Here is a 26065-nt window from a genome sequence, read left to right as displayed (position 1 = left end):
ACTGGGTGGTATGGGGGAAGTGCAGGGGTGTGGGACAGTGGGCATGGTGAGAATTGGAGTACTGACCTCCCGCCCACAACAGACCTCTAAGCAAGATGGCTACCTACCTGTACGTTTGTTTGGTGTACTGCAATGGCTTCAAAGTGCTTGTGGGAAGGAGGGAGTGCTCCATGCTGCTGGGGTGTGGGACAGAGGGCATGGTGGGAGTTGCAGTACAGGCCTCCCTCCCACATCCAGGCCTCCCAGAGAAAATGGCTACCTACCTGGAAATTTGTTTGACGAACAATGCAATGGTTTCCATGTGCTTCTGGGTGGGAGGGAGTGCTCCATGCTGCTGGGGTGTGGGACAGGGGGCATGGTGGGAGTTGGAGTACTGGCGTCCCTCCCACATATAGGCCTCCCAGAGAAAATGGCTACCTACCTGTAAGTTTGTTTGATGAACAATGCAATTGCTTCCATTTGCTCCTGGGTGGGAGGGAGTATTCCATGCTTCTGGGGTGTGGGACAGGCGGCATGGTAGGAGTTGGAGTACAGGCCTCCCCCCCACATACGGACCTCCCAAGCAAGATGGATACCTACCTGTTACTTTGTGTGGTAAACAATGCAATGGCTTCCATGTGCTCCTGGGTGGTGTGGGGAGGGCTCCATTGTGCTGGAGTGTGGGACAGGGGGCATGGTGAAAGTTGGAGTGCAGGCCTTCCTCCCACATACAAGCCTCCCACAGAAGAAGCGCAACCTACCTGTAAGTTTGTTTTCTGTACAGTGCAATGGCTTCTCAAAGCCTGTGGGAGGGATGGAGTGTTCCATGTTGCTCGGGTGTGGGACAGTGGGCATGGTGGGAGTTGGAGTACAGGCCTCACTTCCACAAACAACCTCGCTGTGAAAATGGCTACCTACCTGTAAGTTTTTTTTGGTGTACAATGCAATGGCTTCACAGTGCTTGTGGGAGGGAGGGAGTGCTCCATCTTCCTGGGGTATGGGACAGGGGCATGGTAGTAGTAGTAGTAGAGGCCTCCCTCCCACATACAGGCCTCCCAGGGAAGATTGCTACCTACCTGTAAGGTGAGGGTGAAGAATGCAATGGCTTCCAGGTACTCCTGGGTGGTGTGGGGGAGTGCTCCATGCTGCTGGGGTGTGGGACAGGGGGGATGGTGGGAGTTGGAGTACAGGCCTCCCTCCCACATACACGCCTCCCAGAGAAGATGGCTACCTACCTGTAAGTTTGTTTGGTATACAATGCAATGGCTTTTCGGTGCTTGTGGGAGGGAGGGAGTGCTCCATCTTGCTGGGTTGTGGGACAGGGGGCATGCTGGGAGTTGGAGTGCAGGCCTCCCTCCCACAAACACCCTTACTGTGTAAATGGCTACCTACCTGTAAGTTTGTTTGGTGAACAATGCAAAGGCTTCCATGTTCTCCTGGGAGGGAGGGAGTGATCTATGCTGCTGGGGTGTGGGACAGGGGACAGGGGACATGGTGGGAGTAGGAGTACTAGCTTCCCTCCCACATACAGGCCTCACAGGGAAGGTGGCTACCTACCTGTAAGGTGGGGGTGAAGAATACAATGGGTTCCAGGTGCTCCTGGGTGGTGTGGGGGAGTGCTCTATGCTGCTGGGGTGTGGGACAGTGGGCATGGTGGGAGTAGTAGTACAGGCCTCCCTCCCACATACGGGCCTCCCAGGGAAAATGGCTACCTACCTGTAAGGTGAGGGTGAAGAATGTAATGGCTTCCAGGTGCTCCTGGGTGGTGTGGGGGAAGTGCTCCATCCTGCTGGGGTGTGGTACAGGGGGCATGGTGGGAGTTGGAGTACAGGCCTCCCTCACACATACAGGCCTCCCAAGCACGATGGCTACCGACCTGTAAGTTTGTTTGGTGTACTACAATGGCTTCAACGTTCTTGTGGGAGGAAGGGAGTGCTCCCTGCTGCTGGGGTGTGGAACAGGGGGCATGGTGAGAATAGTAGTGTAAGCTGACTTTGCTCATGCTACCATGGTTATATTGCTAGCTACGTTTAGGGTACATGGGAGTGGGTGTCTGTTGGATCTGAGAGACAGGTTTTTATGGGTGTGTGTTTCTGGATGTGCAAAACAGTGCATATCAGTGTGTTGGTTGACATTTGTTTGTACTTACCAGCCTCCACTCCTCCGGATACTCCTGTGAGACTCTCAGGATGCAGTATGGCAAGCACCTACCCCTCCCATGGTATGAATGTTTTCTGTGGGATGGGAGGGCCACTGCCTGTCCAGTTAGCCAGCTCCCAGTAATTGCTCCTCCTCTCTTTGACAACTCTCTTGAGATCATGCCACCGCTTCATGATCTCCTCCTTGGAACGCGGGGTGGACCCTACTGCATTGACCCTTTGTACTATCATTTCCCACATTTGAGTCCTTGTGGCTAAAGGTACCTGTTGGACCAGGCTACCAAAAAGTTGTGGTTCAACTCTGACTATCTCATTTACCATGTCTGTCAACTCACTCTCTGTGAATTTGGGCATTTTCTGTGTTGCAATGGTGTGTGGTGTTTAAAGTGTTTGTGGGTGCAGGGGTGTGGGTGGTGTGTGTGGTGTTTTTGTGTGAGGTGTGTTATGTGCTGGGGGTTTGTTGGTGCTGGTGTGATGGTGGTGGTGGTGGGTGTGCTGCGTTCTCTTGCCTCTCCTGTCAGATCTGGTGGATGCCCTTCTCTTCTGGAGTGTTGCAAAGGATTGTGGTCAGTGAAGGGGCTGGTTTTATACACAGCTGTGTGGGTGTGTCCACATGGGATTTTGCTGTCAGGTGTGTTGTGGGGGTTGACCTGGGAATTGTATGTTTCTGTTTGGCATTTTTCCTTTTTCATTTGGTTGTGTTTTGAGTATTTGGGGGGCATAGCTACTTTGATTTGTGCAATTTTTGGCATTGTGGCGGTGTTTTTGCTTTGGCCCGCCATGTTTATCATGTATCGTCCGCTGCAGTGGCTATGCTGCAGCTCTTCCACTGTCTCTCACATTCACTTCTGTATGCGACCCCGGCGGTCGGAAACAGCGGATCGTACCGCGGGACCATCGGGGAAATACAAATTTACCATGCGTAGTCTCCGCTATGCTTGCGGCAGGTTGTAGTGTTTCCGTTTCGTTTCCGATCGCGGCGGTCGGTTTTTGGATGGGTTTTTTTGCCGGTTGTTCCTAATTTGACCTCCGGTTTCTCCACGGTTCCGGCTGGTGGTTGTTTCCCGCCTCCATGGCGGTTGGGGTGGTTTTCCCCCGTCATCCTAATGGGGCACCAAGCTCTTACTTTATGTTGTCCTAACAATGCACAGATCCTACGTATAAATAGGAACTACATGACATGACATGACATGGCGCCGCCAACATGACTTGGGTTCTTATTTAACAGTCAAGTCTGAGTAGTTCAGTTGTGCTTTCCCAGAAACCCCTACTCACATTAAACCAGAGACGTCTATGGTGGGAAAGGGACTCTTCCTCAGCTGAGTCGGTACGTCATATGTATTGGCTGTAGGTTTTATCAAGCTTGGAGGATTAAAAAGAATTTCCACATTGTACAAACCGAATCTCAATAAATTAGATTTTGTAAAATACTTTCCCCTTTTTTTTGGTTTAAATTTATTTTATTGATTTCAGAAAACAAGACAAATACATTGCAATGTCGTATTGAGTACACGAGAGAGCGCCAGTGCCCGGCTAATGTAGCCACTGTACATAATGGTGCATGTAGCTTCAATATCTGTCGGGCTCTCTCTTGTCCTTAGGTTAAGTTGCCATAATGACTTGTGAGTCTAGGTTAGGATCTCCCATGTGCCCAAGCTAAGTATAACAAGCCAACAGACCCCTCCTCCCCCAAAAAACTCCCCTCCCCCCCGAAACTCCCCCAACCCCAACCAGTGTGCCGATGTGAATGGATCAAATAGAGTGTAACTGTGAAATGTTCACTGCGCTTCTGTCCCGGAATCTGGGCTGGGATGGGTGGCGTCGGTTAAGCGTAATACGAGGAGGTATCTAGGGCACGTTATCTCGTTGAATTCCTGGGCTAAAAGTGTCAGGAGTGGTGCCAAATCGTTTGGAAGGTAGCTGTGGTCTGTGTGAGTGTGGCCTGAATGCGTTCCATCCCCAGTGTGTACCAGAGTTTGTGCAACCAGCCTACGTGAGTGGGCCGAGTGCTAGTCCCCCAGAGGGACAGGATGTGTTGTGAGCCATTTGTCACCCCCTGATGGATTTCAGCGGGAAAGTGAGCGTGTTCGGGAGTCCCAAAATGGTAAAGGCTGGGAAACTGCGGGATTTCCGTGTCTAGGGATGTGTCTATGTCATTGAGGACAGATGTCCAGTGCCTATCTCTCCACACCCCCTCCAGCACGTCGGGCCTCGGGACGGGTTTCCCTTATGTAACCTAGCTGGGATTAAGTACCAGTATGTGACCAACTTCACAGCCTTCTCCCTCCCCGCTGTGTTCCTAGCTGTGTGATTGGCCCTGTAGTAAATTGACTGCCACCCCTGGGTCGTGAGCGTTCTCCCTAATTCACCTTCCCATAGCCTCTGACCTGCCGATCGGTGTGTCTCAGGGGAAGGAAAAAACATCTTATCAAGATCTGTGATTAAGCCACGGTCCGATTCTTTTGTAATGGGCCATTTTTCGAATCCCGTCATTCGTCTGCCAACTAAGGGATCAGTCTCAGGCTGAGTAAGCCAGTGCCGGAGTTGAAAATATTGAAAGAGATTGAAGATTGTGAGAGTGTGGAGAGTGGGATGAAGCCCTCTAAGTCGAAGAGGTGTGCCGCCGATCTGCAATTGGAGCTTCGCCATTGTGAAAACGCATGTGTGTCGACACCTGGGAGAAGTCGGGGTTGTCCAGTATAGGAGTTAGCGGGGATGGGAATGATGTGAGATCCCGCTTTGTGGCCACCGAGTCCCACACCCTCAGTAGTGTACTCGTAATGGGTGATTTATGGAGATAGCGCGGTCTGTGTGCGCGGCGGAGAAAAGGAATCTTCCATAAGGAGGTCTGGGCCATGGATCTATCCTGGAAGATATTTATCAAAACAACAAGCGGTCCTGAGCATACAAGAATAAGGGAGAGCACAATTAATGTATATAGATCACAATGGACTTCTATATATTTCAGAGTTCCTTGACCAGCAGGCCAGGGAATGTTTAATAGTTTGATAGATTATTTGATCTCAAAATGCAACACATAACCCGAAACATTGGGGTTATAGTAGGGCACAGTCCTGTGCCATACAAAAAGGGGAGAAGTGAGAAAGTAAAGGTAAGTGAAAGGAAATATCAGGCAAACAGAGTGAGCTTGCAGGTCACTGATACTAATTTACATTGACAGTGTATCCTGGAGTTATTCATACAAACAATAGTATAGTGGAGTTACATGTATGAATTACTCTAAGGTCGACGTTTCGATCCCAAGCTCGGTTATAACGGGATCATCTTCAGGACAAGAGAATAATTTTGCCTGAACAAAGTTTTTTAACAACACCGGGTTATTAAGTTGAAGTAGATTTCTCTTCAAGTGGGATGGTCCGATTAGTGTCAACAACGCATGTCGTTCTTCATTGGTAAAACGTTCCTTTTGGGTGAGGATGGTTGACAGTTCTGTGCAGGCGCCGGGATATGTGTTGAGTCACGGCTAGTCGTATGGGTTGCGTGGAGTTTGTACCTGATATATCAAGGTCAAAGCCTTGCAACCGCTCAGCCGGGGAATTCTTATACGTATGTATTGCTTTGGGGGCAGTATTACCATGCCTTGTAGGAAGGCTCCCTCGGGGGAAGGGATGGGTAGTATTCTGAAGGTTCCAGAAGTCCGAGATATGTACTGGGACCGCTATACGGTCTGCCCGATTGGTGCATAGGCATATGGCCAACCTCGGTGAGTTCAAGGCGGGATAGCCGTCCTCCGGCAATTTGAGTAAAGCCAAAATTGGCGGTGCGGCCAGAAAGGTGACTGGTCCGCGGGTGGGGTGGTCGATGCTCCGCAGGCACCGGTCACAGGAGCTATCTCGATGGATCACTCGCTATCCTGGAAGAGCCACCTCTTCTCTGACTCAGGTCTGTACCATTCCACCAGGTACCTCAACTGTGCCACCTGGAAGTATTGTTGTAGGTTAGGAATGCCTAGGCCCCCTTCATCCATCCCAGGAAAAGCTAGCTGTCTGTGCATACACAGTCTCTTCCCCGCCGAAATAAACTGTTGAATCGCCTCCTGCAGTGACTTAACAGATCCAGTCGGGGGTAGCACTGGGATAGTCTGAAAGATATACAGTATCTTGGGAAGCGCCGACACCTTCACGCCCGCGATCCTCCCTAGCAGGGACAAAGGATGTTTCTGCCAGCGCCCAAGATCGCTATGGATCTGCGTTGTTAGGTTAGCATAATTTAGGGCCACCGTTTGTTCCGTGGACGGCGTGAGTACAATACCTAGGTAGGGAAGCTGCATCTGGACTAGTAAACCCCCGCTATACATGGGTGCTCCATGTTGTGTGTGAGCATTTTTACCAAGTGGCAGTATCAGCGACTTCCCTCTGTTTATCTTAAGGCCCGACACTTTACCGAAGGCCTCCACCTCTTCTAAAAAGGCCGGCACCGAGCGTCTGGGATCATCAAGTGCCACCAAAATATCATCGGCGTATAGTCCGATTGGGTGCAGCTCTCCCCTGAAGGTTATGCCGCTAATATTAGGGTTATTGCGTACTCTCTGTGCTAGCGGCTCGATGTAGAGCGCAAACAGGAGGGGCGAGAGCGGGCACCCCTGCCTGGTGCCGCGCTGTATTGCGAAGGGACGGGAGCTCAGGCCGTTTATACAAATTTGCGCCTGCGGATGATGATAGAAACTTGCTACCCATGCTCGAAAGCGTTCCCCAACACCAAAGTGCAGTAAAACCTTTACGAGAAAGTCCCAATCGACGGGATCAAATGCCTTCTCGGCGTCGATAGCCAGGAGCACAGAGTCTGATTGTTGGAAGTGGGCCTTTTCAATGAAGTGGAGGAAGCTTTTAGTGTTGTCACTGCATTGTCTGCCGGGGATACAGCCCGACTGATCTGTGTTTATGATCCCCGGGAGACAAGGGCTAAGTCTTGAGGCTAGTATCCCTGTAGAGATTTTGAAATATTGATTGAGCAAGGAAATCGGCCGGTAAGCGGAGCACTGGGTGGTGCCTTTACCCGGCTTAGGCAGCACAATAATGTCGTCCGCGAGCATGTCGGGTGGGATGGAGCCGGGACCCTGGAATGAATTAAAGAGTTTAGCAAGAATCGGGGCGAGGACCGGACAGAAAATCTTAAAGAAACCGGAGGAAAAACCGTCGGGACCCGGCGATTTCAGGGGTTTGAGGCGTGAGATAGCGCTTACCACTTCCTCAATTCTGATGGGAGTATCTAGGGACCCTGCATTTGCTGCTTTTAGTGCAGTGGTGGTTGCGCCGCGTAAGTAAATATTAGCGCCGACCTCGGACGTAGGATCTGCCTTATAAAGAGACGCGTAGTAGTCCCTGAACACCCCCGCTATTTGTGCCTCATCACGGATCTCCTCCCCATCCTTGGTATGCAGGACTAAAAGTTTTGAGCATTGGACCTTGGCCCGAAGTGCACTCGCTAGAAGTCTTCCTATTTTGTTCCCCCCACGTAGTATGTATGGCGTAGCCTAAGAGCAGCGTACTCAACCCGATCCGTGTCTAAGCTTGCTAGTTGGGCTCTGGCGATTTTTAACTGCTTCCAGATTCTCTGAGCTCCCGTGCGACTATGCACCCATTCCAATTCAGCTACTTTAGCCGTTAGGGATTCCCGTTTGATTTCACAGTCTTTGACCTCCACCGCCGAGTTGGCTATCAGTTCGCCTCTCACTACTGCTTTTAATGCCCCCCACACATCCTCCACGGGCGTCTCAGGTCGGTCGTTAAGCTCGAGGTAGTCCGTGATGCATTTACGGAGTTGTTAAACTATCTCTTTGCATTGCAGAAGGGGTTCCCTCAGTCGCCACCGGCCGATGGTTTCTTAATTTGAGGAACGCTACGCGTTATTTCCACTGCTTCATGATCGGAAAGGGCAGCCGGGATGATATCCACGTCCAGTACCTGTGGCACTAACTCCGAGGAGCCTATGAAGTGGTCTAATCTAGCGTAAGTGTGGTGCACATGAGAGTAAAAAGTGTAATGTGAGGCCTCGAGGTGTTTAATGCGCCACTGGTCCCCTAGCCCACTCTGTGTCAGCCATTCCTTCCCTGCCGCCGAAATGGCGCCTGTGTTGCCAAAGCGGTGGCCCGATCTATCCTTTTCTTTATCCATTACCAAATTTAGGTCTCCCCCTACAAGGAGGAAGACGTCTGGGGAACGGAGGACCTCCGATGAGGCATTTTTTAGAAAGGTCTCCTGGTTCGTATTAGGGGCATAAAGGGATCCCACTGTCAGTGTCATACCACCCACCGAGACATTAAGGACTAGAAGTCTACCTTTGATCTCCCCGACCTTGTCTCCAACCTGGCTGTTAAAATGTTTGGCAACCAGAATCGCAACCCCTGCCTTTCTGTCCGGAGTTGAGGAGAAGAACTGGTGGGGGAACGCACGGGACCTCATCCTGTGCCAGTCTTTAGTGAGTAGGTGAGTTTCTTGGAGTAGGCAGATCGCGGCGCCCAAGTTTTCTAAGTAGGACAGGACCGCTCGTCGCTTAATGGAGTTATTGAGCCCCTTAATGTTTAGTGTAAGAACCTTCAAGGTAGCTTCAGGCATCACAATACTGGGTTACATATTCGCACAGTCTACCATCCACATTTCAGGTTGTTTACTGCGCATGGGTTTCAGTCCCTGTCGGCACACTGGATCCCTCCCTCCCCCGTCCCACAAAACATCCAACGGTCGTACCCCAGCCCAACACCCCCTGGATATTTTGAACTCTTCTCCCAACCATATGCAGAAATAAAGCACTCGATCCCCCCTCCACCCTCCGCCCTAGCCCCATCAAGAAAGCCCCAACGTGTTGTCATAGTCCCAAGTCAGGCAGTCCGTAGGGCAGACCTGTGGTGAGGTTGTGAAAAAGGAGCGTGAAACTGTGGCGACCCCTCCGCCCCCCCGACTGCCCCCGCCGGACTAGCATTGTCGTGTTGGAAAAGTCAGTCTGTGGACGTTTGTGTCCCTGGAAACCTCCTCAATGGCCATGGTCTGTTCCTGGGCTATAGTGGCTGGGTATGATTTCAGAACCGCTTTGGGTGAGCGCCTGGGTTCAACTCTATGCCACCCACCCTGCGATGATTGTTGGGACGGTCTCGGGAAGGTAGATCCCTCTTCATGGTCAATACCAAGTATGGCACAGGTGTTTTGGAGGGATCTCATTTGATGTAAGGTTCCGTTCCACTTGAATATCAGACAAAAGGGGTGACCCCAAGAGTAGGGGACCCCTTTTTCCCACAGGAACGTTGTGACAGTTTTGAATGCCTTCCGTTTTTGACATGTGATGGCTGAGAGGTCTTGAAATAAAGCCACTGGATGCCCTTGGTATTTAAGAGGCTGCTTCCGACGTGCCTCTCCTTCAAAGGAAAGTCTGGTAGGAAGGCCAACATGTTGAGGGGAGGAGCAGGCGCCCGACTCGCAAGTCTTACTCTGTGTGCCCTGTCTATGCGAATGTCAAAGTCCGCTGGTTTCCCCAATTAATTTGCGAAACATCCCCTGCTGGTAGCTGGAGACGTCTGCGTCTTCCGCTTTTGATGGTACATTCCGAACCCGAATGTTGTTGCGTCGGGACCTATTTTCAAGGTCTTCAGCATGCGCTTGCAAGTCAACTTGTTGGTTCGGAGGCGAAGAAGTTACTGCTGAAATTGTTCCACTTCCCCGCTCCTGGTCCGAATCCTCAACAGCTGCCACCCTTTCCTCCAGACCGTCCACTTTGTGGCGCAGTTCTCGGGCCTTCCCGCCATCTCTTGCTTCCATGATTGAAAGTCTTCCCGCAGGGAATTGAACAAGGATTCAAGGAAGGACTTTGTGATGGGCATCTCTCCGGCACCCTGATCTGTGGGTTGCTTCGATGCCTCCGGAGAGGTGGATCCTTTTTCTCCATTGGGGGGACCTTTGAGGAGCATATTGGTGAGGGTGTGTACTCCTCTCCTCCACACACTGGCCATGGACGTCGCCGTCTATCTGCGTTGTTCCTCCTGGCAGCAGCAGGGTTCTCCCGGGCCCACTCCTGGGTCAGGACCACTTGTGGTTGGAACGTCAAGCAAGAGCCGCCGCTCAGTAGCCTGATGGTGGACCCCCTCCCCATCTAGGTCCCTGCAGCGCTGGGGGATAAAAGGAGGTGGTCCCTCTAGTGTTGCACTCTCTCAGCGGGCCCTGCGAAGTGCTAGAACCTTGGCTCGGCACGGTATCCTTGCTGAGGAGGCGCCCTGGCCAAGTAGATCTGTGGTGTTGGTTGCAGCTCAGTGAAGCGGGATGCCCCCCTCCAGGTGCCAATCCCCTCCTCCTGCTGTGTCCCCAGAGGCCCTAATATGAGCAGTGCGGGCTCTTGTACAGTGGGGGACTGCTGGTGCAATTTGCGTGCAGACCTTGGGTTAATGTCTCTGCAGGGCCTGGTCCATCCCTTATGTGTGCTCGGGGGGGAGGAGGACTGTGGGTGACCCCAGGATTGAAGTCAACAGCGGGGCCCCAATTTCCACAACGAGTTCCCGCCTGCTGCCTGTGGGCTCACCGCAACGAGTCACTTGCCCCCTCCCTACAAGGAGAGGCTTTCATGTGCTAATCTGTGCTGGGGCCCTCCCAGAAGCAACGTCCCCCAGGCCCAGGCGCCCCCCTTGCCTCACCATCTCTGGGGGTGTTTGGCAGTGTCCCCCACAGTCCGCTCGCTCAGTCGGGGTCCCGCTGCCTCCCCGGGGCAGGCCCTCAGGGCTGTGCTGAATGCGAGGGAAGGCAGCCTCCCCCACACCGGGCAAGGCCGCTCCACCACGGCCTCAATTTTTGCGCCTACACACACGTTGCAGGCTCTTGTCCTCGGCCACCCACCAGGGATATCAGCGGGCCCCCGATGCTCCCAGCCACAACAGGAAATGTCTCCTGGGTGCCCAGCAGTGCCCTCCGCAGCTCGCCTTTGCCGTTGAGGTCCAGCCGCCGCCCCTCCGGTGCAAGCAAATGGGGCTGTGTTGAGTGAGAGAGCTGGAATGCGGCACCCTCCTGTGCCGGGCAAGGCCGTTCCGCCGCGGCCTCGAGTTTCGCGCCTCCGTGTGCGTTACTAGCTCTAGTCCTCTCGCCGCCCGCTGGGTATGGCAGCAGGCTTCTGGAGCTCCCAGCGACAGCAGGAATCATGTGCGGGCTGCACGCTTAGGTGGGAGAGGTGTATCCCTCCGGTCTGCCGTGCTGTAGATCCCAGGGGTGCACTCTACCAGCTCTGGTCGTGTCCGTGGAGGCTACCCTGCAGCTAGGGTGCCATTTCGCGGCATCCCTAGGCAAACCGCTAGGGTCATTATCTGTGGCTCCCCAACATTGGGACTCAGAGAGAAGCTGGCCCGGGTCGACACCCTGGGCCCCCCGATTGCCCTCGGGACCGATGGGGGAGATTACAAGAGATAGAGCTGGTAAGAGGGGTCCAGCACGGGGAGCTAGATCACGACCAGCTAGAAACGCCATCTTGGCCACGCACCCTACTTTTTCGCTTTGGAACAATGACAAACAAATTGAGGATGTTGAAGTGCAAGTAGCTACTCTAAATATTTCAGAAAATGGCAGACAGCCAGTTACTATGAAATTATTACAACATGGACTCCCGGCAATTTGTGGAGATGTTAGCTTTGTAGTCGAGGCACACAAAGCATTCAGGACTGAGGTATTCTATTCTTTGGTTGGATTCCCAGCTGCAGACGCATGCACAAAATTGTTTTACACTTACGTTGAAGATGAGACACCAGATGAAAACATTCCATACATGGACATAGAAGTCCTGTTAACTTACCAAGATCATATAAATTGGTTTAAAGGCACCTTCTCCCACACCATAGAAAATGTGAGACTCAGTCTGCTCAGTAAAGAAGGAGCGATCTGGCCTGTCTTAGCTTCGTATACACCACTACCAGACATTCACACATTACCAGCAGCAGAAATGTGCACACTATATGAAGATTTAGTAAAAATTTACAGAAATCGTACACAGTTAATATTGCGAACACTTATATTTTAATCTATGAGGGCTGCTCAGACTGTACTGCCTCAATTGGCTACTATGGGTATCAGCCCTCAAATGCTGAATATCAGGAGCAAATACCACTCTGGATAGCACAAAAAACAGCACAGCTTCAAGCGTTTTTTCACCAGCTGGGCACCCAGGAAAAACACAGAATGTTAATAAATTGCTCTCCTGGGCTACAAATTTAATTTCAAGAAATCAGAAATAGCCAACCTCAGTGTCCTGTTTCGGGGATACGAGTTATCAAGTGAAAGCAAAAGCCTGGCAACACATTTTTTAGAAAAATTTGCATAGCTCCAATCTCCAACAACTCTGAAAAACCAACAAACCATTTTAGGATTTTTATATTTTGGAAGAACTTACATTTTGGATTACGCAGAAAGGGTAATACCATTCTACGACTTAATTTGAGCTGATTTTTGCAGTCCAACACTGGACACATAAACACACTGATATTTTGGGTTCTGTACAAGTTGACATATTAGCTTCCAGGCATTTACACACACGTGTCAACACAACTAACCTAGTGATCCGCATAGTCACTAGACCAGCTGGGTACACCTATATCACTTTGAGAAAATTCTCAACGCTGTACAGACTGCTGTAATGAGAGAGAGACCTCTGGCATAATTGCTGCTACGCCAGTTCTGACCGCAGAGACTGTTACAAAAGCAAACATTCCGAATGATAAGGCTCGACATCCAGGATTTAATGGGCTAACTCCTTCACTGCAACCAATGTAGACTACTGATTTGATGCTACATTACAAACACAGCATTCATGCAGTACAAACAAGAATATACTCTGCCAAATGAAATTATGACTCTTGTTCGACATGAATGTTTTATTTACACGATGGATCTGCTCAAACTGCCGAAGGATCGTAACAGCAATATTCCACAGCATGCACAATTGTAAAAGGGCGCAGCCGAGATGGAAAGTTTCTTCCTAGAAAAACACACACACAGTCGATAGGGGACTGTACTGTGCAGCTGGAAGAACTAAAAGGTCTGATACTGGCACTACAAAATACAGATTGCTAATTCTCCCCACTTTCCCTGTGTGATTCATTTTAATGTGTCCAGTTTTATAATAAATACATTCACTATTTTGGGCCAAAAATGGGTTTTGAGATTCCAAGGTTTGTGCAATCAAGCACAAGATGCTTTGGGAACAAGTAGCAAAGCTAAAAGAAGGCCTGCCACAGGCTCATGATATCCATTGATCACTGAAATAATATTGATTACAGTAATATAGAATTACACAAATATCGAGGATAAAATATCGAATACAAAAATATCGAATTCCTATCTACAAACAGGTAAGTACAGAAATATCGAATCAAAAATATATAAAAAAATATATAGCTAGTCAAAATATCGAATTCTTTTAAATGTCTTAAAAATATTGTAAAATTAATGAAATATTAAAAATAATTAACTAAAATATACTTAAAAATATTTAAATAACCTTAAAATGATTAAATAATTAATTTAAGTTATAGAAAAAAACATACAATTTTATCTTTCAAAACATATATATATATTAACATAATATTAATAAAAAAATATACAACATTTATGCCGTTGGATAGCGTATGGGTAAAAATAACTATTCCCACTCCAGAGAGTGCAAAAGTAGGGAAAGCGTTGGATAGCGTAGGGTTAAAAATTACTAATCCCACTCCAGAGAGTGCAACAGTAGAGAAAGCATTGGATAGCGTAGGGGTAAAAATTACTTTTCCCACTCCAGTGAGTGCAACAGTAGGCAAAGCGTTGGATAGCATAGGGGTAAAAATGACTATTACCACTCCAGTGAGTGCAACAGTAGGGAAAATATTGGATAGCGTAGGGGTAAAAATTACTATTCCCACTCCAGAGAGTGCAACTGTAGGGAAAGCGTTGGATAGCGTAGGGGTAACAATTACTATTCCCACTCCAGAGAGTGCAACAGTAGGGAGAGCGTTGGATAGCGTAGGGGTAAAAATTATTATTCCCACTCCAGTGAGTGCAACAGCAGGGAAAGCTTTGGATAGCGTAGCGGTAAAAATTACTATTACCACTCCAGTGAGTGCAACAGTAGGGAAAGCGTTGGATAGCGTGGGGATAAACATTACTATTCCCACTCCAGAGAGTACAACAGTGGGTAAAGTAAATACTTCATATATTATTAAAAATATATTAAATATTAATACCAACAAAAAATTAATTTAAAGTAATTACCAATTTAATATAATATAATAATTAATCAATTAAATATACAAAAAATGTAATTATTAAAATTCATTACCTATGAATACAAATTAATCACCAATTGACAATTAATTAATTAGCAATTAAAAATTAATTAACAATTAATTCAAAATAAATACCAATAAATACATTAAAATATTTAATTAATCACAATTAAATTTCTTCCCACCCTAACCCCCTATAAACCCACAACCCGCTACCGGAATTAATTTTATAAAATATATATAATTATCAATTAATCAATTAATACAAATTAAATACCAATTAAAATTTAATTAATTGCCAATTAAAAATCAATTAACAATTAATTCAAGATAAATACCAATAAATAAATTAAAAATATTCAACTAATTATAATTAAATTACTTCCCACCCTATTCCCCTATAAACCTACAACCCGCTACAGAATTAAATTACGCAAAAATTTAATAAATATACACTTTTCACACATATACTAACATACAAAACACTTTAAAAAATTCAATATTCAAAATTCGATATATTTAATACCTATATTAGATATTTCGATATTTTGACTTTCTATATTTATGAAAATCAATATTAAATTACTCACCTTAAATTCAATATTTTTGTTGACTATATTCTGTCCATTCGATATTTTGTCCATTCTGTATTTTGACTTCGATATTAGTGGTATTCTATATTTTTGATTCGATATTTTGTCTGTTTACCGTTATCCACACATAGAGTGAGCCGCGTGTTGGCATTCACGTTGAAGGGTATTCGATGGCGGATGAAGCTGCCAAGGCAACAATTCATACTGCTGCTGTTGCTGCAATCACGCATTCCAGTACGAGGATAGATGGAACAACTATAATAGCTGTCAATGCCATGTGCAACAGTTCAGCACTGCCAAAAGGTTTTCCACTCAAGTATTCATACAAGTTAGATGCACAAACCATTCCGTCTGCTCAGTTTCCAACAGTGGGGGATAGAGTAATACCAAACATTGATTGCAGATTGGGATTGATATTAGCTGCACATGAGGGTCTGGGTTCAGCACACACAGGGATTACAGCTAGTTTAATTACTGAAGTAGTGCCATGTCTTGCTAAACAGGCCAAGGACTTTGTCCTCAAATGCGAAATCTGCAGCAGATGAAAGGCTCCACTGTGTCCACCACAAACACCTTTATTGATCTCAGGCAAGCCTCTTTCATGTATCTATTTGGAGAACTGCTGCACTTTACACTCAAATGGGGCTTACAAGTACATCTTGGTGGCAGTGGATCCATGCTCTAGATTCCTATAGGTTTGGCGCCCAGCCCAGCTGACGCCCAAACTGTTATGAAGGATTTGCAAGTTGTCATCAGGACATACGCAATTGGAACACTACATTCCACACACTGTCCGGCGTTTAGCTCTCCGGCTTACAGAGAAGTCATGGGAAGTTTGGGTGTGGCCTTGTGGTACTCCTCTCCCTACTATCCTGAGAAGAATTTGTTCACTGAGAGGAAGAACCAGGACTTAAGGTGGAAGTTGGGCCAATCATGTATGCGTGGTCCAGAGAGCACCTAATAGCATGCCTACAAAATCCCTGTGGGGCCATACACCCTATGAACTTCTATTTGAGGTCAGAATTGAGTACCAGACCTCAATAGTGTCAGCACAGTGGCGGTTGACACTCCATTCGACATCAATGATCATTAGGATGTATTACAGGGCCTAAAAGAATTAGCAGATTCAAGAAGCAATTATAAAGTGAAACGCACTGCCACTGGGGAAGTGAAAGGAGTATCACCAAGACCTGCCTGGGCCCTGAAGACTGGGGACCTGGTCAGAGAAAAATAGTGGACAAGAAGGAAATTGGGCCATCATACAGAGCACCGGTACCTCTCCTGGCTGTTAATGCCAGTAGAACTGCACTTTTTCTGCCTGTTGCTGGTCGCCGAGAAAAGCTTTGTCTCCATCGGACTGATCAAACCACACTGTGTGGCTGATTCTCAACTGTAGGACTCATGGGCTCCTGGGAAGCCGCCCATCGCCTCTTGCAATCGTACAGGAAGTTCAGATGGAATCTTTAATATCAACTGAAGAATTTACCTTTCAAAGAGAAGTCAGGAACAACAATGAGATGATACTTCTCCCTGTTGAAACAACTTCAACTAGTACAGAAATTTAAATTCGACAAATCGAAGACATCTAAGTGAGGATGTATGACATCACAACGCATGCTTTTACATCGCATGCTTTTACATCGCAAGTTTTACAATGCATGCCTTTGCAATGCATAGTGTTGAGTGGTGCTGGATAGTGAATAGTTTAATTTACTATTCCAACTCCAGTCCCCGTGGATAGTAGGGAAGGTGTTGGATAGTAAATTAAATCTATTCCCTATCCTAGAGCGCCCCCCAGCGCAATGCGTTGTAATGGTTTGCATTGTAAAAGTTGCGATGTAAAAGTACTGCGCGGTAAAAGTTGCATTGTAAAGGATGTTTCCCCTAAGTGAATATAGCACAAAGTGAGTCATCTCCTGGTTCTACAAAACCTGCTAAGCTGCCAAAAATACCTGGACGGCACCTGGCTAGTTCGTGCATACAAAGGAACCTGAATTTCCAGCACCAGCACTCCCTTTCAAGCTATGAGTCTATTCTCTCCATCTTTGGCTAAAAAGACATACCTTGTTGCTCACTGGATACATCGCTGGGTTGCAATTGGATTACTTTTCTTGGTACTTTGGATTGGTTTGGTAACCGTCTTTTTTTCTACTTCTGAATGGACATTATCTCCCAGAATGCTCTGCAGTCCAACAAGTTAACATGGTACTGAAACCACATTCATCATCGCACCCTGAACTGAGGGACCTGACCCTGATGAACATTACAGCAGTTCCAGTTCCTGATTCAATCATTTGGGACAGGGTATCGTATGGTGTGTATGGTCCTACAAAGCGTTTACAAATTCCATATTTGTTTAACATTTCTTTAAATTACATCATTACCTCTAGTACATTCTCTGATGATTGGGATATGGAAACTGTGCAAAATTTGCTTTTAGATCTAGAGCAATGAGCTGCATCTTCTAATGATGAATTGTATGATGGTATACAAATCATTTTGGCGACATGTTCTGTTATCAACATGGATTCCAGCTAGCATGGCTGATGAGGGGTGTTACCACAAACCCGGTCCTAGGATGCTTGTTCTGGTCCAGGGAAGACATGACCTGGAAGTTCAGGCTGAACTGTTCCCATGAGGCACAGGGTCAAGACTGATCTGCATATAGCTTTGTCTGAACTGGAGTGGCAAAGTGAGCTAAAGAACGATGATGGATTCAACCCAGATCTGTGACTGTGGGTGAGTGTTTTAAAAGTTTTAGCACTCCGTCCATCATGTCATTGTGTTTACTTTGTTCACCCTGAGTTGGCAGGGTATGCCCAAGCGTGGGTCCCTTGCTCATTTTGCCACTGGATTCAAGCTAGACTGGCAGATGAGGGGTGCAACCCCGAAACTGGTGCTCGAATGCTTGTTTCCGGTCTAGGGAAGACCTGCTTTGGCAGTTCTGGCTGGATTGTTAGCATGAGGCACAGGGTCAAGATTGATTTGTTATGTTATGTTATGTTATGTTAATTGATTTTTTTGAGCGCACAGCTGCCCCAGCGAAGGGGCGTCCCGGCGCTATATCTGAGAAGGTAACATAACTAACAAAAGCAGACAAAGTAGGGAAATTTTAATAAGGCAGGGGGAAAAGATATGTTTTGACAGCTTTCCTGAAAGCAAAGAGATCTTCTAAAGATCGAATATGAACAGGGAGCGCGTTCCAGAGCTTGGAGGCCAACACCGCAAATGATCGGCCGCCTAATCTGCACTTTTGGAAGCGTGGAACAAGTTAAACTCTATGCGTCTAATTACAGGTAGCCAGTGCAGTTTAAAAATTGTACTGCGGGCTGAACAGAAGCGTGGCAGGCCCACCAGGGCCCTGGCAGCCGCATTCTGCACCATATGCCTAGGGATGTGAATGAACTGGGTGGCGAAGTGAGCTAAAGAACGATAATGGATTAAAAACAGATCTATGACTGGGGGTGAGTGTTTGAAAAGTTTCAGTGCTCCGTCCATCATTTCATTGTGTTTGCTTTGTTCTCCCTAAGTTGGCAGGGTATGCCCAGATGTGGGTCTCTTGCTCACTTTGCTGCTGGATTCAAGCTAGCCTGGCTGATGCAGGGTGTTACCCTGAAACTGGTCCTAGGATGCTTGTTTCCAGTTCAGGGAAGTCATGGCTTGACAGTTCGGGCTGGACAGTTTCTATGTGGCACAGGGTCAAGACTGATTTGCATATAGCTGTATCTCAACTGGGGTGGCAAAGTGGGCTAAAGAACGATGATGGATTCAACTCAGATCTGTGACTGGGGGTGAGTGTTTGAAAAGTTTCAGCACTCCATCCATCATCTCATTGTGTTTTCTTTGATCAACATTATGGTTACCATTTTTTACATAAAGCTAGTATCCCACGTACAGTCTATAATTACACCCAATGGAAACACTGCCCAGCACCACCGAAAGGTAGTTCAAAATCATTTGCACAAAAGATTTGCATATTTTTCTGCTTTAGGTACATCAGGCCCAGCCTCTTATTACTGTACGCTTGGACCTACACCTGCAAAGAAGACTATGCTCACGAACACCAAGTTGATTTACCCAACTGTCTATACAGGGTTTCAACTTTCATAATAGGACACAAAATTTGACTGGGGAATACGTGATTGGCTGGTTCAAGGACAATAGGCTTTATTCAGAGCATGCCTTATACCACAGCAAATGATTTTCCTGAATAAAACAGTACAACATACTTCCAGTATTGGTTTAGCTAAGGAGAAAGATACCTCGCGTTCCCACATTTGCACATTGGCAACAATATACAAAGTATAGTGAGGCGTATGATACGGTGCAAACACACATACAGACACACGTGTAGACATGTCTTGTTCATGTAATCGCTAAAACCCATTAATGAGGGACATTTAGGCCAATCACAACAACATATGCAGCATCTATCATATTCAAAATTGTTAGATATTGTTGCAGGGATTCTGTTTGGAAACAGAACTGTGCCTGGGATCACAGAATGTCAGAATGTGGGAACAGACTCACCCTCCTACATCAGTACCTATGGGTCCAAACCCGACTAACTCACAGTGCCCCACCTACCCTCCTAACCTTTTCAGAGTAACAGGTGAATTGGCAAACTAGAACACAACACTCTAGTTCCCAAGGGAACTGTGGAAACAGATTATCACCTTTCATTTCTCACTCATGCATGTCCATAATAAACAAAAGAAAGACACAAGAGAACTATCATGCTCTTTTATGAAGCAACTGTATAGTGATTAAAAAATTTACACAACTGAGCAAAATAATCAACATTTCGAGCAAACTGTATTCAAATAGAAAGCCCTATCATGTTGAATGATATGTTTGTCTAAGCCTACAAACACTACATCAGCACAAGAATATATCAATGAACACTGAAACTAGAAGAGGAACACATACCTGGTATTTTGTAGTTAGGTGACCTGCCTCATAGTATGCAAGGATGGGGCAACCGTTCCATGACCTGCCCCTCTGCAAGAATACTCCTCTCTGTTTTTCAAAAGGCAAGCCTCGGTTTATATGACAAAAAGCGCTGTGTTGGAGAACAGCAGCTGTGCCTTTTTGTTGTCTCTAAACATGAGGAGATGTTGCTTATCGATCATAGCAAACCAGCAAATGTTGTCTGACCTTATATGAAAATATTCAGACTGAATCCCAAGAAGAAGAACTGAATAATAATAACATGTCATGGTACAAAATAACTGTGTTAAGTGTGGCTGTTCAAAGCAAAAGCGGCCTAAACAAATATGCAGTTAAGCTAAAATAAGGGAAAACTAAGTGGGCCCTAAAAGGAACTGCAATATTGATGGCTATCCTCCTGACACTATATCCCAAATTGAAGCCTCGTCAGGTCCCCACACAAGATGCACAACCATATTGAGAAAAAAGTCTGAATCTTCAACCAGTTTGTCATATTTTTATTCCAAACATTCTCCATCTTTGATCCATAAATTTCCATCTTTACTTAATTTTTTCATCGCCATGTTTTACATATGCCCATTCAGGCTTTTCAAAGCAGCGCAAAGCGGGTTCAATATTCCTCATAACACAACGTTAAGTACCCAATGCATTTCGGGATAGCGCCCTTCCTCCGGGGTAACTAGAATACAAGATGTGAGAAATAGAACGCATCAGTGTTGTATCTTGCATTAACTCCTAATGAAATATGACTTTTTAACTTAAACACCAGGGGGCGTGGCTTAGCGCCCGGCGCGGACGGCGGCTCTGATGTGAGAGCTCCGTGCCGAACGGGAGATTCGTCCATCTCTACCTCATGTAGCCGTACTCCGGGAGAAGATTCCTCAACCGGAGCATGAGGGTCATGTGCTAGCGCTGTTTTCGAGGCATTGTGTGGCACTCTCCCCTCATTTCCAGCGAGCTTCAGAGCGGCCGCGGCTCCCTGACGGCCGCGACCGCCATTTTGTTTATACTTCGCGCGTCTGACGCGCTGTTTGTTCCCGAGCCTGCCGACTTTATGGGATGTCCTGCGCCTCCACACTTGCTCATGGTGAGCTAATTTCGTTTTTTCTTCTGCTCTAACTGCCCTTAATCTGCCTGCTTTGCTCTCACGAGCTTTATTCACGAACAATGCAATTTTGACGGCCATTTTGTGCTCACTGAGCTTTTTCTTCACATAGCTCACCTACGGAAGGAATCTGTGTTTGCCCACTCTCAGGCCTAACTTACCTCTTCTGCACTTCCTTGATTTAGGAATTAATTCGCTTTTCAGTTTTTTTACGCCAATTGTGCATTTGTTTGAATGGGCATTCACCTCAGCCACTTCTCACCTACCTGAATGCTGTGCTTCTCCTACTGGACTTCAAGCTCTCTAAAATATGTCACCTTTTTACCTTTCGCCATTATGGTCATCCTGCGCCTCGTTTTCTTTCATGATGGCTTTTTGACCTAGGCATATGAACTTTCCTTTGTGACTTTCTGTGGCTCACGGACGCTACTTATTGCATTTGAAGCACGCAATACCCAGGCTGCTGGATTTCCCTCTGCTTTTTATTCAGTGGTGACTCCTATCATATGGAAAGAGGTACAATTGGTCGTGTTTCTAAAACTCCACGGCGTATCTTCATCAAAAACTCGAAAATCTTCTCTGCATTGGCGCGCTTGGAAGCTTCCCAGGCAATTGCTATCCAAATGTCGCAGTCCAATGCAGAGCGTCCTGTTCAACCTTCAGGGAAAATCACAACAAAACGTCTTAAAAAGGATCCTCCATCACGGACGGGCTCCACCTCAGCTGTATCTATGGAGCTACTGTTGGAGGAGATACGTGCTCTCCGACCTTTCATGGAGGAAACTAATTCCAAGCTGCAGATCCTAACTGATAATTGGTCACAGATGGATACAAGAGTGACGACTGTGGAACGCACCATTTCTTCCCTCCAGGAATCATCCTCCAAGGTGACGCACATGCAGCCGCAAATTTCCTCTCTCCAGAAGCAGGTTGAGGAGCTTGAAAATCGTAATCGACGCAACAACCTTCTAATCTACGGCTTGGCGGAGAATTGTGAGGGGAATGAACCTTTTGCTTTCTTCAAATCTTTTCTGCCTAAGCTTCTACATTTACCTGAAGGTACCGCGCTCAACATTCAGCGAGCGCATAGGCTTGGCCGCATATCTTCCTCTGCTTCTACTTCTCCAAGACCAAGAGGTGTCATCATGTATTTCCTGGAATACACTGATCTTCTTAAGGTCCTCTCAGCAGCCCGTGCTTCCCCTAGCCTCACGTGGTCAGGATCTACCCTCTTCTTCGCGCAGGATTATGCCAAAGCTACAGCCAGTCGTCGCAAAGCTTTCCTGGATATGCAACCGGAGCTTCGCTCTATTGCTGCTAGATATGGCCTTTTTCATCCTTGTCTTTTCAGAGTCACTTATAATAACAAAACGACAACCTACGAGGATCCTGTTTGTCTCCGGAGCTTTCTAAACTCATGCCAAACGCCGGATATGGACCTCTCCAGCTCCTCATCAGCTTTTCCTCCATGACTCTCACAACTTGTTGTGGTGCATTAATGCATTAGCACATCCAGTGCCGACTTTATCTTTGCTCGTGTTTGTTCTGTTGATATACCCCTTCCTTATGTAATCCTTCTTGCTTCTATTTGTTTCCTCATAGTTCCATAATTTGTTAATATGTTTTTACGTTCTTGTTTCACGTTTCGTTCTTATTATGGCATTTCCTGTTGTCTCCTTTTCCTCATTTTATTTCTCTTATTCTCTCTTCTCCCCCACAGGTTTTACACTTCACTGTATGTCTCCCCTTCGGTTTGACGGTTCGTTTACATCGGTTGTCCTGCCTCCCCCAGTTGGCGCTCCCCCCTCAGTTTTTTCTTCTCGTCTCTTCTCCCTTTTGACCACCCTTCCCCAGTTCCATCCTTCGTAAGTATGTTTTCCTTCCTCCCCTCGCTGTTTGATACTTCCTTCACATCTTTACTCTCGGTCTTTTTCCTGGTTCTCCTCTGTTCAAAGGTGTCTTTTTTCTCTTGTTGCCATCAATTTCCTTGTTTTTGCCTTTATCATATCTATTTTTTATCACTTCTATTCTTCTACTTTATTTCCTTACTCAACTGGTTTTCACCATCACTTTTTTCTTCTATATTTCTACTCTCTATTCATACTCTTTCCTTTTCTTCTTTTCTTTCCTTCTCTCACCTGTTTTTCTGATTACTACTTTTCGCTCATTCTTGGCCTGGCTTTTCTTTCTCCTTATTCCTTTTTCTTTATTCTTTTTTGCATTTCCACTATTCCTTCTGCTGATTTTCCTGTACTCCCTCCTTATTAGCTTTAGATCTCCTATTTTATTCATTCTTTCTGTTTCTCTAACATTTTCCTATATTTTTTGCTTATTTTCTTTTCTGGACTCTTACTCTGTTTTTTTCTCTATTGATATTTTCTCTTCATCTCTTCTAATATGTCGTTAAAAATGGTTACTTGGAATATTAAGGGCATCAATTCTCCCATCAAACGGCAGAGAATGTTATCGCATCTGGCTCGTTTAAATGTTGATGTTGCTTTTTTACAAGAAAGCCATTTGTCTGCTGAAGAATCTGTTAAATTGAAGAGAGGTTGGGTGGGTGATGTTTATTATTCTCAGGAAGATGGTAAACGCAATGGAGTAGCTATTTTATGTCACAAAAATGTATCACATTCATTGCTTGCTCAGGAATCAGATGATATTGGTCGCTGGGCATATGTTAAACTGTCTATTAAGAATGTTCCAATTTCACTTTTGAATATTTATGCCCCTATTGCTGGTGATCCTACTTTCTGGCATACTTTCTCTCATCATATCACCAGATTTATTGACGATAATTTTATCTTAGCGGGAGACTGTAATCAGCCTCTTGACCCCTTTTTGGACAGACACTGTAAGGCCCACTTTATTCCTAATAGATCCCATAAACTTTTCTCCCAGGCTATTTCTTAACACAAGCTCACTGATGCCTGGCGGCTATGCAATCCAGAGACGCGGGAATTCACCTTTTACTCTCCCTTTCATCATTCCCAATCCCAAATTGATTACATTTTTGTTGCCCACAACATTGCCCAAACCCTCACTCATGCAGAGATTGGTCCGATTCTACTCTCGGATCATGCCCTCACTTCAGTTCAGCTTGACATTATTCCTAAATCGGCTGGACCCAAATGATGGCGCTTTAACAATGCTCTTCTTTTGGACCCCAAGTTCACTGCTTCTTTCACTGCATTTTCAGACGATTTTTTTTTCGCTTAATGACACCCCATCCATTCCCAAGCACACCATCTGGGATGCTTTTAAGGCTGCGGCAAGAGATTTTATAATTGGCTTTGTGGCAAAGAAGCGGAGAACTGCCCATAGATTCACAACTGATCTCCTCCTTGATATTAAGAAACTGGAGCATTCTTATTTCACTTCCCATTCGCAAGACAGTTTAACAGCCCTGATTAATGCTAAAATGAAATTTAACAAGAAGTCTACGGAAGACGCGTCTTTATATTTACTGAAATCGAGTGCAAAGTTTTATGGAGGCAAAAATAAGGCTGGGAAAATTTTAGCTAATTATTTGAAAGTAGAGCATAACAAATTAAACATTGAATCAATTTATGACACACACTCTGTTCTCAAACATAAAGATGCAGATATTCTCGCTGAATTTTCTGCCTTTTACAAAACTTTGTATACCTCCGAAACTCAGCCCTCCTCTCAGTCCTTAGATCGTTTTTTCTCCACCATACAGAAGCCATCTCACCTTCCCCTTGATCTTTCTCACTTGGAGATCAGTATTTCCCAGCAGGAGTTACTCACAGCACTTCAGAATGTCCAAAAGGATAAGGCCCCTGGACCGGATGGCTTTACTGTTGAATTTTTCCTGCACTTTTCGAAACTCTTCATTCCAAAATTGCACTCCCTTATTGATAATTTCCTTACTTTCGGTGCCTCCTCCGGTTCTTTTTCTGACGCACACATCTGTCTGATACCCAAGGAGGGGAAAGATATTCAATACTGTAAAAATTATAGACCAATCTCTTTGGTTAACATTGATTATAAAATATTTGCAAAGTCTCTTGCAGCGCGTCATGACCTTCTTCTCCCGGATCTTTTAGGTGAGGAACAGTCAGGCTTCGTCAAGGGTCGTTTCATCGCTGATAACACCAGACTATTATTTAATGTTTTAATTCAGTCCCGCCACTCACCATATTCTCTCGCAGCCATCGCCCTGGACGCTGAGAAGGCGTTTGATAGGGTTGAATGGACTTATCTATTCCACACACTTCCATGGTTTGGCTTTGGTCTTAAATTTATTTCCTTGATTTCCTAACTTTATTCTAACCCGCGTGCAGCAGTATGTGCCAATGGTCAAGTCTCCTACTTTTTTGATTTGAAAAGAGGTGTCCGTCAAGGTTGCCCCTTATCTCCTTTTCTATTTAATTTAGCTTTAGAACCCTTCCTATCCAAACTTCGTCAGAATCCTAATATTCAGGGCTTTCAAATTTCAGATTCCCAAGTTAAGTTGGCTGCTTATGCGGACGACATTCTTCTTTTTATTTCTAATCCCACTGATTCGATCCCCGCTTTCCTTGCTGAAGTGCATGATTACTCTCAAATATCGGGTTATAAACTTAACAATGATAAATGTGAGATCCTACCCTTGATGAAATTCACATTTAAACCTGACTTTGCCGCCTCACACTTTACATGGAAATCCTCCCATATTAAATACCTTGGCCTACATATTACTCCTTCTATTCCAGATACTGTCTCCCTCTGTTTGGCTAAATGCACTCAAAAATTGGTGGATTTAACCTCCAAGTGGCATCCCCTTTATTTATCCTGGTGGGGACGTCTTGATATTATTAAAATGATGTTATCTCCCATAGTCCTCTATACCATTTCTAATATCCCAGTGTCCATTCCCTCTAAATTTTTAAAAAAGATCAACTCTATTTTGACATCCTTTCTTTGGAATAAGAAAAAATCCAGAATGTCCCTTGCTCGACTGATTCGTCCTAAAGCGGAGGGCGGAGTTAATTTCCCAGATTTTCCTGCTTACCAGAAGGTGTTTCTGTTA

The sequence above is a fragment of the Lissotriton vulgaris genome, chromosome 8 (genome assembly GCF_964263255.1).
Source record: "Lissotriton vulgaris chromosome 8, aLisVul1.2, whole genome shotgun sequence".
In the NCBI taxonomy this organism is placed as follows: Eukaryota; Metazoa; Chordata; class Amphibia; order Caudata; family Salamandridae; genus Lissotriton; species Lissotriton vulgaris.
The sequence above is the reverse complement of the archived record's forward strand: the minus strand, read 5'-3'. Positions refer to the sequence as shown.